The sequence below is a fragment of the Protopterus annectens genome, chromosome 3.part1 (genome assembly GCF_019279795.1).
Source record: "Protopterus annectens isolate FY-2018-M chromosome 3.part1, PAN1.0, whole genome shotgun sequence".
NCBI classification, from domain to species: domain Eukaryota; kingdom Metazoa; phylum Chordata; order Ceratodontiformes; family Protopteridae; genus Protopterus; species Protopterus annectens.
The window spans coordinates 1,483,819,532-1,483,831,626 of NC_056732.1; positions in this window are offsets into that span (position 1 = coordinate 1,483,819,532).

Genomic DNA, 12,095 nt, shown 5'->3' on the forward strand with positions numbered 1-12,095 from the left:
AGGGAGAAGGTGGTAGTGTTGTTTATTCTGCTGTGTTGGAGTGGTTAGTTGTGTTGGTGTGTTTGTGTTTATTTGGGCATTGGTGAGTTTTAGTACTATTTCTGTGAAGAAATTATTAAATTGGGTGGGGATATTGGTTTCATTATTTGGTAGTACAGGGGTAGGGGTGGAGGCTTTTCCTGCGTAGAGTATTCCTGCTATGATAATCCAGAATTTTTGGGGGTTGTGGGCAAATTTTACTTGACATTTTCTATAGTAGTTGGTCTTATCTGCTTTAATTTGTCTTTTGGCTTTGTTTCTAAGTTCCAAATTATTTTTTCTTAGGGTAGGGGTTTTGTTTTTTTGATATATTGTCCAGCTTTTATCCCTATCTTTCATGGTAGTTTTAGTATCCTTTGTGAGCCATGGGGCGTAGTTGTTTTTTATCCTGATGGTTCTGGAGGGTGCATGAAATTTCAAGATATCTAGGAAAGTGGTATTAAAGTATTGTACAGCCTCATCTAGTGGTAGGTGTTTAAGGGGACACCAATTGCAAGATTGTAGTGATTTGTTAAAATCAGCTGCTATGAAGTTTCTTTTGTTACGTATGACCCTAAGTCTGGGCTGATTGATGTGTTGGTTGGATCTGTTCCTAATTAAATAGGTTGGTTGGTTGGTGGTCACTTAGACTGTCTGGGAGAGACCCTGACTGTTGTACAAGAGTGGGGTAGGATGACAGTATCCAGTCTAAGATGGACTGACGTGTGGTTGTTTTGTCGGTTCTGGTGGGGGTCTGTATTATTTGGGTGAACCAGTGGAAGTTAATGTGGTTAGAGGGGTTGTGGTTGGAGCAAGTGAGCCAGTCTATGTTAAAATCTCCTAGTAGCATGGTTTCATGAGGAAGGGAGTTAGAGATACAATTTAGTAAGTTTTCTGTTGAACTACTGTTATTGCCTGGAGGGAGGTAGGCTCCTGAAATGATAATTTTTTTTGTGGGGGTTTAGTTTAAATTTGGCTAGGATAATTCTATGTCTTTTACATCCAGGTTATCACAGTCAAACTGCTCTATAGTTAGATGGTTTTGGAATAATATTGCTACCCTCCACCTTTTTTATCTAATCTATCTTTCCTAAAAATATTGTAACCAGGTGCTATGATCTCATTGTTCTGATGATGTGGTTTAAGCCAGGTTTCAGTTAGTATGACTATCTCCGGTTTGTATAAGGTTAATAGGGCATGAAGGTCCTGAACTTTGTTAAGTATGCTTCTTATATTTATGTTTAGGAAGAGGAGAGATGAGGTGGGTTGGTTATATAAAGGGTTTACTATGTTAGGGTTAGATGTGGTAGTTGGTGTAGGTCCTGGATTGGGGTGTATATCACCGCAACAAGTGAATGTTAGTAGTAGGTTATGGTATAGTTTAGTTAACTTGTTTAGTATTTTGTATTGCTTTTGATAGGAGAGAGTTGTTTTTTTAGTTTCAGGTGGAAGTACATATAGGAGTGTGGTTCACAGGAGGTAAGGTCATTGGGAGTAATTGTGGAGCTTTTGAGCTGATTGTGATTAGTTATGGGTTCAGTTTGCCATGGTGGTGGGTTCCTGAAGTGGAGTTGGATATGGTAGGAGGAGAGAAGGGAGAGGTAAGTGTAGAAGATGGATAGATTAATGTTTGTAGTAGAGAAGTGTTGTGTGCTTTGAGCATCATTTTTATTGTGGTGTAAGTGGTATTAAAGTGGAGATGGATTTGTTTCTGTGTGTAGGGTGGGGTATGTGTGAGTGAGGGTGAGGTGGGAGGAGGGGTTTGTGATTGATTGGTGAGAAATGATAGGATAATTGGGATGTGTGAAAATTGCTAGTGGGTGTGGTATTCTTAAACACATCTGATATCCATAGACAAAGGAATGTAATATGCACCCATTTAGTTCTGTTTACTGGTAGTGCCTGTTTCATATTTTTGTTGTTTAGTGTGTACTTTCTCTACATCAACATTATGCTTTTTAATGATTTATACTTGAACTTCAAGATTTTGACAATCTGTCTGATCATACTGGTCTATAACAAAGTTAAGTAGCTTCATCTGAAAATAAATGTTAGCCTTTTCTAAAGGTCACTGTGGAATTCATTATAATAGTTTTACAGCTGGTTTCTTTAGTAAACTGCATTTACTTTATTAACTATTTTTAACTGATTTTGATCACACATAGGTTAGTGTACTGACTCTTACCCCCCACAACCTGACTCAAGCTAGTCATCCCACTCTCTCAACATTACCACCTGCATTCTTTTCTTCTTATTAATGTGAACAATATATTTATCAAATTAAGGTGTGGTTGATGATAGAAATGTACTGCCATTGTCAGTTTCTGCACTCTCTGAACATTTTGTATTTGCTGACAAATCGATTGCAATTATTTTAATATGAATTTTGTTCTGTTTTCGTCTGAAATTACTCCCACTGTGATCGGTTTACTACTATAGTTAATAAATAAATAAAAATAGACTGTATTAAAACATATATTTTCTATCATCAGCCTGGTGGCACAGAAGCATGTGTCCAACTATGTTGATGACAGCGCAAGTTTGGGAATGGCCTCTGGCTGCTGGTAGGCCACAGAGAGGGAGAAGGATGACTTGGTCGATAGTCAGTTCTACTTTTCCGGGGTGAGGGTGTGGGATAACTCAATGGCTGTACAGTCTCTGGTGGAGCCTCAGAGTTCATCTCAGGTTAGTGCAGGGGGTGGACACAATGATCATTGCACCAGCTAGTCCCACAACTAGTGTAAATGACCGTCCACTGCATGAAAGGCAGCTTTCACACTTCTCACTCTATTCTCTTCATCAGCTCCCTCACTGTCAACATCTAGTTGTGAATTATTGTTAGTGCTGGTAGCCCACCTGGTGAAGGGTTATATGCAGTGTACCAAGTAAGAGCAACAGGGGAATCTGGGGATGGGTGACCAGAGAAGCTGGGAGAAACAACCTGAAGATACTAAGTTGTGAGGACCACATATTAAAAAAAAAAAAAAAAAAAAATATATATATATATATACATATATATATATATATATATGTGTGTGTGTGTGTGTGTATATACATATCTGTCTCCACATTACCCCCATTTTCTCTTTTTGTCTCTGTTATTTATACAATATATTTATCATCTTAATTTGTGTTTCATAAAAGGTTATATTAAAATATATTGACATTGTCACTCTTTTGTGGTATGCACTCTTTAAACATTTTTTATTCATTGACAATCTAGTGCAATGTTTCATCTGGGCAGTGGGTAAAATGGATCCATTGCAATTAGACTAGTGTCCTGGTTAGCAAACTGGCAAATAACTCAATTAAAAACAAACTGTACTAAACTGCATATTTTTCAGTCATAAACCAGCATTCTTTGTAGACAGTTTACGAAACCAAGTAAAATGCCTTCTGTTGTCTGTATCTTTACTGCTAAGCTTAGCAGAGTGAATGCACACACACACACACACACACACACACACACACACACACACACACACACACACACACACACACACACACACACACACACACAGTGTTATGGGTAAATGATGTCTTGGAAAAACAGTAATCATTACTATAGTGCTAAGTATCCTTGCTTGTCACAGGGGAAACCATTCCTGAGGAAGAGCAGATATACTCTTGGAGAGGATTGGCAAAATGGCTATAGTCTTACTCTCACAGGTATAAGGTGCAAGGTTTTATTCTGACCTCTAGTTATTGGCTAAGCTTACAATAGTGTGCAGACAACCTAGTATTTACCTATGAAGATGATAAGCTGTATATAATTCAATATAGGGGTCTACTTCTAAATTTTGATGTTTCAAAACTTCAAATTTCTTATGGTTGAGACCATAAGATCGAAGTTTTGAAACTTCAAAATGTAAATAAAAAAAAATCTTTTTTTATGTTTATGCAGGGGTAAGCACCCTTGCACTCCCCACACCCCCTGCTAATTAAATATACCAACTCCAAGATTGCACTACAGTGAGGAAAATGGTAAATATACCATTCTGAACTATACGGTGATCTCCATTTAAATGGTTCAAAGTTTCAAAACTTCAATCTTATGGTCTCGACCATAAGAAATTCGAACTTTTGAAACTTTGAATTTAGAAGTAGACCCCAATATAGTGATGACAAAATACATCAGTATATATATATATATATATATATATATATATATATATATATATATATATATTTTGGATCTGGAGAAACTAACTTTGGAAGCTATGAGTAGAGTCTAAATTAATTATGTTAAAGATTACTTGTCAAAAGGGTTGGAGCAGAGAATCCCAAGCATATACTATATGAGCCAAGTGTAGTCTCAGTTCTTTAGCAAGAAATCTCAAAAATAATATTTCAGTAATGTAGTCAGACCCCTGAAACTTTTTTGAAGATTATCAGTCCAAATTATTAAGTAGTGACAAATCAATTGCTTGAAGATGTTTGCATGGTGATTAGTGCTGCACTTTTCTGCCAAAGTAAAGAGGCTGATTTAAAGACCTGGATATTTTAAGCAAGTATGTATACAGCATAATTACACGATGCTTTGTCATAAAAAGTTAAATGAAATGACTAATTTGTTCAGATTATTTAAATGACAGCTTTAGATTTTCCAGTGCCTCCATCTGTAACCTTTATTCTTGCAGGGAGGCTGGTGTGTAAGAATGATATAAATAGCAGATATATAATAAGTACAGGTTGCTATTGTTTTTCACTGTGACTAATGGATGTGATTTTTATGCAGAGTTCCAAGAACAATGCCGGGTGCATGGCTCAACATATTAAACCTAGGTCAGCAAGGTTACCGTGATCTCACAGAAAGGATGAAAACCATGTTTGGAATTTTTATTTGTATGTTAATAAAAATGTTTAAAAAGCTATTGCCACTTTCAGGAGAATATTGCAATCCATGTTTTAAAAAAAGTTCAATGCACATTCTTTTTTGTGTGTTGCTAGTACTGTTACGTATTAAGTAAAAAGACAAAAATGGGCATATTTTTCTTTCACTGCTTGCTTGATCTGCTTCTTGCCTTTTCTTGCAGCAAGGTTAAACAAAATTAGGTGCACCATCTAGTATATGTAAGTCTTTAACAGGACTAACCAACCTTTATTCAAGAATGTAGTTTCCTGCACCTGTATTTCATTCCCGTAGCAACGCCTTTTTTCTGTTAAATACCTTGTATTACTTTTTTTTGCATATGTAATCTGTTACATTTCCTTTTCAGACTCTGACTAAACTTTAATATTATAAGCCCATTAACTTCTCATGCTAGCTCTACACATTTCAGATTACAGGAATAATGATTCAAAACATTCTAGTGACCATCTGCCTTTGTCTTAAATGCCTGGTTATTTTTTTTTCCAGTGTGTTGATTATTTCCTTTGAGAATAACTGGAATTTTTCCAGACACTTTTATGAGTATCTTTAAACTAACAATGGAATTTTTTGTGTTAACACTATGGGCCATATTTTACAGCAGTTAACTGCTCTACATAGGTAGATTGTTCTCTGCTTGCTTGTGTTCACTAAAGTAAGACTAATACTAAATTTACTTAAGCATATCTCCTTGAGAAGACTGTAGACATTAGGTTGCATTTTTTGTCACTAGCATCAACCATGTGACTCAACAACTGGAAAAATGCACATGAAAAGGAGTCCTTTCTGTGCCAATGTCTGGCAGTTAGCACAGTGGATTAAGGCTATGAGCTGGTAACGAGTTGCTTCCTAAAGAAGTACAAGCAAATAAGTACCTACATAGGTAAGTACTAGGCTATCTGCCCGAAGGCATCTATAAGCCTAGCCAGAATGTATTGGCTTTCGCTACCCTCTTAGATTAGTTCCATGTGCCTCTGTCCAGCAGCGACACTGCAGTGATCCACAGGTTAAATTTTCTGTTTCATATCCACTCGTCAAGGTTTCTCTTGAAGAGTGTTAGTAAGGGGCTCTGCCTAATGTAGACTGGAATCCTGTTCCAAAGCATGGGGAGTCTCTGGGACAAGAATCTATCCCTCCAGCACATCCTATTTATCGTTGTGGTGAGGTTTAGATCCCTAGAGCATGTGGCTCTCGGGGATTTGTTTTTTTTTAGGTGGAGCATGTCTATCAATTCTGGGTTAGACATGGCCTTGTATGTCAGGCAGAGATCACCTCTGAGGAAGCAGTATGCAACCGAGTACAGCTGGAGTTTCTTCAGTTGGGCTGCATAGGGCATCTGTTTGAGGCCAGTAATCATCTTGGTGAGGTAGTTCTGTTATTTTTCCAGCTGTTGCAGGTGTCTTGTAAGGTACATCCCAAATGGGGTGTTGTACTCTATGATGGGTCTGATGAGTGATGAGTAGAGGGGCACAATAACCTCTTTTGTTCTAGATGCGAACCCTTTTGTGATTAGGTGGGCCACATAGAAGGATTTTCTAACCACCTTGGCAATATCATTATCAAAGGAGAGATTACTATCACCTTGGGTCCCCAGATCTCTTATTACATTTTCTGTATTTTGGGGACTGCCACGTATGTGGTAGTTCGCGGGTACTTTGTATTTTGGTATTTAGCTTGAGGCCATGATTTTGACACCAGGTATCCTTCTCAGTGAGACCCTTCTGGAGGATGTCTGTATCAGCTGGAGAGTCAATTATGGCCCCCAGTTTGCAGTCATCTGTGAACTTGGTCAGCCATAGTCTTCCTGTGCTTGCCTGTACATCTGAAAAGTATATACCAAACAGGAGGGGTCCCAGGACTGAACCCTGGGGGACGCTACTTGTAACCAGTTTAGAGCTGGACCTAGAACCTGCAACTCTCACCGTATGGGTTCTATCCGTGAGCCAAGTGGCAACCCATCTTGTGATGTAGGGGTTTATGTTCAGGCTGGTGAGCTTGTCTATAATACCAGAATGGGGAATGGTGTCAAAAGCCTTTGTGAGGACTAGGAAGCTGTGTGGACCTCCTTTCCCTTGTCTAAAGCCTTGGTAACTGTCTCAAAGAAGTCCACCAGATTTAGGAGGCATGGTCTGCCCTTAACAAAGCCAGACTGGTTAGGGTCCAATGTTTGGAGGTTCCCAACATCTCTGTTAATGTGTTCCATGATGATGCGCTCCATAGCCTTGCAGATCAGGCTAGTCAGGCTTATAGGGCGATAGTTCCCAGGGTCCGTTGTGGCTCCATCTTTGTGGAGCAGGATAACTGTTGCTGTGTGCCACTCTATGGGTATGTAGCCTGTAGAGAGGATGAGTTTGAACAGTGTGTTTATGTGAGGGGTTAGTTCATTTTGGAACTCGTGTAAGACACAGCCTGGGACACCGTCCAGTCCCACTGAAGCTGTGTTTTTGACTTTGGACACGGCTGTTTTAACCTGTGTATCAGTTATTGCTGGGGTTCTACATTCTTCTGGTATGGTTATGAGCCCTTTAGGGGGTGGAGGGGGTGAAGCTTGCACTAAACCTGTCTGCCAGAATGTTGGCAATATCAGTCGGTTCAGTGTATTTTGTGCCATTCTGCACTAACTCAGAGCAGATCTGAGAGTTTCCAGTTAGGTTCTTGACATAGCTAAAGAACGCTTTGTGGTTATCTTTGGAGTCCTTGGCAATTTTTCTTTCGAAACTAGCCTTGGATGATTTAATGAGGGATCGTAGTTTCTTGCTGATACTGATCAGGGATGTCTTCCCTTCTTGGGATTTTACTCTTTTCTGTAGTAGTTTCCTCCTTCTATTGTATAGCTTGTTTATGGCAGGGGTCCACCAGACTAGTTTCCTTTTCTTGGATGAGTGAGTCTTGGTTTTGCTTGGGATAGCATGATCCATGCATTCTTGCAGGTGCTCACAAAGTGCCTTTGTAAGGGATTCAGCAGCTTGGACAGCATTGTTCTTTAGCATGGGGGCTGTGAACCTTTCCACCTCAGTCTTAAGTAACGTAAAGTTTGCTTTTCAAAAGTTTTTCACTGTGGTTTCCTTGATTTGGGGTGGGGGCGGAATGTGGATATCCAGAGTGATTAGTCTATGGTCTGATCTAACCAGTGAGGGGTTGACCTCCAGTGTGGATGCCCATGTTGGTGATGACCAGGTCCAATATGTTGTCACCTCTGGTGGGTTGTTGACCAGTTGATCCAGGGCATTCGACTTTATAAATTCTAGGAAGCGTGGGGCAAGGGAGTTACTACTTGAGTAGTTCTCCCAGTTAATGCTTGGGTAATTGAAATCACCCAATATTAGGGCATTTGGTAGGACCTTCATATTTTCCAGTGTCTCCAGAAACATGGAATGGGGGTCCTGGGTCATGGTGGGTGATCTGTAGCAAGCTACAATTTGAATTGCAGTTTTGCCCATTGTTAGTTGCACATGGATGATCTCTGAGGCATTGTGCTGTGCCACTAACCTGGAGGTGTGGGTATCTTTGACGAATATGGATACACCCCCGCATATTGTGTTTCGGTCCGGGTTCTGTGGCAGAAAATTATGGTATGAGTTATAGCCTGGTAGTGCTGGGATGCTCTCTGGAGCCTTAAACCAGGTTTCCTGTTAAAGCACAGATATCAATGATCTCCATACTGAGGAGTGCCTCGAGTACATGCATTTTGAGGTTCAGACTTCTGACATTGAGTAGCATTACCCTCAGTTTTTGGTTACTTGTGCTATTTACGGTGGTGGGTTTGTCGTTTGAGCCTTGCCTAAAAAAGGCACTATGGGGGCGGCAAAAGCTTTGGCCAGTATTCAAAAGCCTAAGGGTGACAGGTGTAAGCCATCTCTTGCGAAGCAATGTGGCTTGTCAAGCATGTCTTCCCAGGCAGACAGATACTGGATCCCCTTTGAATAACACCAGAAACTTAGCCAATTGTTGAAATTGATCATTTTTTCTTTATACTGTGGCATCGTTCTTGGTGCGGGCAGGATGCTACTCAGGGTCAGGGTCATACTGGCCTGGGCTACATGATCAGAGAACTCTTCCATGTCTCTTTTCATGTAGTCCAGGGAGGTACGTCTCAGGTCATTCACACCAACATGGACAATGACAGAGTCATATTTGTACTTGTTCTGGAGTGACCTGAGTGCTTGTGTTATGTGGCGGATCCTGGCACCCAACAGCAGCTAACTGTAACCTTCTCCTTGTCCAGCCTAGTTAGTGGGACATCAGTGTGCCTGACTATAAAGCTGCCTGTTACTAGTGTGTTGGGTATGTTATTTTGCCTTAAGGGCTGTGATTGCGTGACACACTGATTATGTGAAGTATGTGTTTCCTGGTTTGTGATGGGGTGTGGAGGTTGCTTGGATGTCTGCTTTGGCAATCTCTGTTGCTTTTGCAGAGTTTTATTTACAGCCTCCGAGTATGTTTTTGTGTATTTATGTGTGTTATTTGCTGGTGTTGGTTTAGTAGGTCTATGTGAGTCTGGTGGTGTGTTGCTAGCATTTCCCTTCTCCTCTTGACTGTCAGTTCCAGTCTTGGGCTGAGAGAGCTTTGCCTCCAGTTTGGCTGTATAATTGAATCTCTCGCATTTATTAGTGTTTGGTGGTAGGAGGAGAGGGTTGTCTGTGTACATGAGGTAGTTGTAACATTGCCTCAAAATGCCCAGATTCACCAGTTGGACTGGAGAGTACACCTGAAACTGCCCTTTGGACATGCCTGAATAGATAAAGTGAGCTGTTTTACTGATTGGTTGGTAGGGACGAATAGAGAGCCTTGTCCTTCTGGACAGTATAGGGGGTCTAGTGCTAGGGTTAATTAGTGCTTGCTATGAGTGTTGAGCAAGTGCTGGGCTGTGAAATTAATGGTTTGAGTGCTTAAGTTTAAAGATTGTCTAGTTCCAAGGGAAAAATTGAAAAGTAGACTTTGTGGAGCCAGGAATGGTTTAACCCTGTCTAATTGGTGCTGCTCAGCGAGCAAAACCATGCAAATGCGGTTTATATAGCAGGGAAATGAAAGCGATAGAAATTAGCTCAAAATGGCCAATAAACTACTAACTTATGGGCTGAAACCACTCCTCCAGGGACCGATAGGCTGCTCAAAGCTCCCCCTCTCACAGGTGAACAGAGAAACTTCCTTCTAGCCAAGTAAGGTATGGGCAACACAGAAACTTGTAACACAGCCCTGAATTCAGCAATAACCTGAAAACTGGACTATATTAGTTCAGAAAGGTGGGAAACAAGTATATTTATTTTGTTTTTTTCAGAAAATAAAACCGGTATGCATGCCAGACATGTCTTCAAAGGCATACCTAGGGGCCAATATTTACACGCGAGTTGGTTAAATACTCAAGGTGAAATATGCCATAAACAAATGAAAGATATGACAGATGAACTATTAGAAAGAGGTTATAACCAAGATGAATTGGATGTGGTTAGAAATGAAGTGGCATCTTTGAGAAGAGGGAAACCTAGGACATATTTTTCCAGCCAAGATGGTACTATTACCACCCACCCATCACCTGATAATACCCTGAGATATCTCATGATTTATAGTAGACTAAGTAAAACTGTGGAAGAAGTCGTTAAAAATAATTGGTATATACTGAAGGCTATGCTTGGCCATGATAAATGGCTTCCAGACAAACCACGTTTTACTTATAGAAACGGTAATAGTCTAAAAAAGCTTTTGTGTTATAAGGACTTTAACTTGAATAGAACAGATTCTATAAGTTGCAATAAAAAAAGGTACCTACTCTTGTTATAATTGCATACCAAACTATGCAAATCAAAATATAATTGCATAGTTTTTCAAACCAGCTATATGCCCAGCACTAACAAACATCTTAACATTATACACCCCAATCAGAACTCTAAGATCTACCCACCAAAATATAATCTCTGTTTATAAATCAAACCATCCCGCTGGTCAGCTTCTCCTATCCTTTTCTGTCACCAAATAATGGAATTCTCTCCCTCCATCTCTAAGAATTTCTGAGAACTCTGAACTCTTCAAAACCCAGCTGCATTCTTACCTCTCCCAAAAATGGAAATGTAATTGCCCTCCACCTACCTAACCTGTTTAATACATAAATACTTTATAACACACAAAGTTTGTTCTTCCTTACACACTATTGATTAACCCTATGTACTGCTTTCATGCTAATTCTACCTCTATACCACTCTCCAGAGGATTTAAACCTCTGCATTAATTTAACTCATGCTAATATTCATGCATAAAGAACTCATCTATGCTAATGTTGCTTCTATATCATTGTCAGATGATTTAAACCTCTGTATTAATTTATCCTTGTACTACTGTTCTCAACCACTAAACATGTAAATATGCTTTACATCCTTCTCCAAGCTGCTGCTTAACTTTTGCTTAGGTATTGCTATTTTGTATGTAACATTTGCTTAGTTTGTTTCTGTTTCCACTATGTATTGTTCTTCATATTATGGAGCTTGTACTATGCATTATTGAAGCTTTTCTCCCTGGGCCTCCACTGAAAACGGGCTCTTTAAGCCCAGTGGACCTCCCCGGTCATCAAATTGGAAATAAATAAATAAATAAATAAATAAATAAATGTTGTGCCAGTATAATTACATTAACTGAATTTATATATCCACTTAATGGTAGAAAATTTTAATTATTTTGTACAGCCACATGCAATACCACAAATGTGATTTATTTAGCATTATGTCAACAATGTCCATGCTTTTATGTTGGTAAATCAACAAGGAGGTTAAGAGATAGGATTGTGGAACATAAGTCATAAATAAGAAGGAAAGTGATTATTAACTCCCGAGCCCAACATATACAAGAGACAGATGGATCACATTACTTTTTGTTTTGTGTGATGGATGTCTTAACCTCTAATATTAGACGTGGTGATCTGGTTAATAAGTTGGATAGCAAAGAGTATGAGTGGATTATTTGCTACAAGCGGATTTGTACCCTGGTTTAAATAAACAGGTCACACTAAAACATATTCTGAAGAGAAAGCAGCAACAAGTACAACAGAGAATAAAACATTTTTATATGTGATAAAACAAGTTGTATGATGTAAACGTATGTATATAATTAATTTTTTGTCTATAAAAAACAATAACTTAACCAGTACTTAAGATTCTTATATAAATTATGGCTATGCATATTTAAAATGAACTATGTGGTGCATAAACTCTTGTATAAT